Source organism: Littorina saxatilis, linkage group LG17 (genome assembly GCF_037325665.1).
Source record: "Littorina saxatilis isolate snail1 linkage group LG17, US_GU_Lsax_2.0, whole genome shotgun sequence".
NCBI lineage: Eukaryota > Metazoa > Mollusca > Gastropoda > Littorinimorpha > Littorinidae > Littorina > Littorina saxatilis.
The window spans coordinates 1,262,501-1,265,000 of NC_090261.1; the positions used below are offsets into that span (position 1 = coordinate 1,262,501).

At 46.1% G+C, this 2,500-nt stretch overlaps 1 protein-coding gene across 1 annotated transcript in view; it reads left to right on the forward strand.

Moving 5' to 3' along the window:
* The window catches only part of LOC138952399 (cleavage and polyadenylation specificity factor subunit 2-like), a 357,958-nt gene that overhangs the window by 303,851 nt on the left and 51,607 nt on the right, over window positions 1-2,500 (forward strand). The window lies entirely within an intron of this gene.

The following is a 2,500-nucleotide window of genomic DNA, read 5'->3' on the forward strand; positions in this document are numbered from 1 at the left end:
GCACGCACGCACGCACGCACGCACGCACGCACGCACGCTCTCTCTCTCTCTCTCTCTCTCTCTCTCTCTCTCTCTCTCTCTCTCTCTCTCTCTCCCTCCCTCCCTCCCTCCCTCCCTCTCTCTCTCTCTCTCTCTCTCTCTCTCTCTCTCTCTCTCTCTCTCTCTCTCTCTCTCTCTGCACTGTGATGACTGTTAACTAACACAGCTGTGGTTTCCGTCTGCTCAGCATTTCGTATGGTACTAGTTTTAGCGGAAAGGTCATCGTGTTATAAAAATGAAAGAAGATAAACTCAAATTGGCACTGACTACCTCCATTTTCCTTATGCTCGTACCAGAATTAACAGCAGCACTCTTATGATAAAGACCGAGAATAAATCCAACCAGCAGTGTCTGTGTGTGTGAGTGTGGGTGTGTGTGTGTGTCTGTGTGTGTGAGTAGTGTGGGTGTGTGTGTCTGTGTCTGTGTGTGTGAGTGTGTGTGTGTGTGTGCCCTTGTCATTACTCGGCTGGTGTCTGTCGCCCAGACAGTCATTCCAGCAGGGAGAGATAAGCTTCATTGCACTCTTCGCTTCCTTTTCAGACGCTATTAGCGCGGCATTATTCGCTCATTTTGCTCGGGAAAAGCCCGAGTAGCAGTTCCGCTAGCACTCGGCCTTATTCTCAGGCACAGACCGTCAATGGCGCGATGAATTGTGGGAAACATGATGGATGGACAGCCTTTCCTGACATGATAGCCGCTGTGTTCCAGTTGGTGCAGTTCTGTCAGGTGTCTGAGGAAAGCCCCCGCGGCATAGGATGATCATTAGCACACGTTGAGACCAAATGATTGGTGTTTGAAGAGAGGGTTAAGTGGCCACCAAACGTACAAGTGTAGGTTGAATGGGTGCCAAGTTGTTGAGCACAGGGATGGTGAGTTGTTGAGCACAGGGATGGTGAGTTGTTGACCACAGGGATGGTGAACTGTACTTACAGCGACAGCAGTTCCAGCATCGCTGACTCCAGACTGAATGGTGTGAGTGCACTCTGCACAGTCATTGTCAATGTAGCGACATTCTTGTCGCCTTTTCCAGTCAAGCAATCATCACACACTCTCAAATGTCTTCTTGACGGCCCCAGGGCTACAGAAAATGGCAGTTCTTTGTGGTAGCTATTTTTGTTTGGATGCAACAGAAGTTCAAGGCGTAGGCTGTGTGCTTTTGTCGCCGGAAACGACAGGCCTCAATTTGCACTGTTTTTTTGGCTTTAATCATTTGTATATCTGTCTCTTGGTCTGAAAACGTAGCTTTTTTAACAATTTAAAAAAGGGATTGATGTCAGTTACAAAACCGAGAACATTAGATAAAATGAATGAAGTCGGTAAAAAAAATTTTAAAAAAAGGTTCCAAGGAAAGATATTGCTGGTTATATAAATGTTCGATAAAGTCCTTGGGCAATCCAGAGAACATCAAAGGTGTACGATTCTGTGCGCTGTCTTTGCAGGAAAAAACCCACGGGAGACAGGTTTTGAGTGGAAACATGATTGTGCAGTATTGTAGCGTATTCTCAGACATGTAAGAATCTTCATTGCGAGAGACAGAGAGTTGAGGCATGAAGAGTGTGAGAGACACAGCCCAGGGGCAGACAACAACTAGGTCCACTGAGAGCCCTGGCTCAGACCTGTAGCGGGTCACTGCTTGCTGGCTGATCAATGTATTTCATGCTGCTGCCTTTCCAATGAACTCTAGCTCACAGACCCTTCGCCTCTTTCACTGCTTGCTGGCTGATCAATGTATTTCATGCTGCTGCCTTTCCAATGAACTCTAGCTCACAGACCCTTCGCCTCTTTCACTGCTTGCTGGCTGATCAATGTATTTCATGCTGCTGCCTTTCCAATGAACTCTAACTCACAGACCCTTCGCCTCTTTCACTGGCTGCAGCCTCATCGTACTCAAAATAAATGTACTCGAAGTAAATTGTACTCGAAATAAATGTACTCGAAGTAAATTGTACTCGAAATAAATTGTACTCGAAATAAATGTACTCGAAATACTTATTTTCTGAAGAAAGGGTTCGATGCAAAATAAGTGATTTAAAAAGGGGAAGAAAACGCATACGTACGGCAGCAGTCAGCTGAAATTAGGCCGCACTAGTCCTATTATTGCCTTTTTAGGGCAATCCATTCCCATCCACGGCATGAAATCATGACCTACATCTAGCGATCGCCACACGACTCTTTTCAATTGATAGTCGTTCCTTGTGAAGTTTTCTTGTGGATGTAGTCTCTGTGGAAATGTCACACTTCATGCGTCACTTGCACTCTTTCCTCGCTCCTGCACTGTCTACCTACTCTCAAAAGAGAGCGAGTTTTAATCCAACAGGAATCTTCAACTGAGTAGGAATACCTTTCAGGCAACTGGTAACCGGTTTCAGCGAATCCTCTCTCTCTCTCTCTCTCTCTCTCTCTCTCTCTCTCTCTCTCTCTCTCTCTCTCTCTCTCTCTCTCTCTCTCTCTCTCTCTCTCT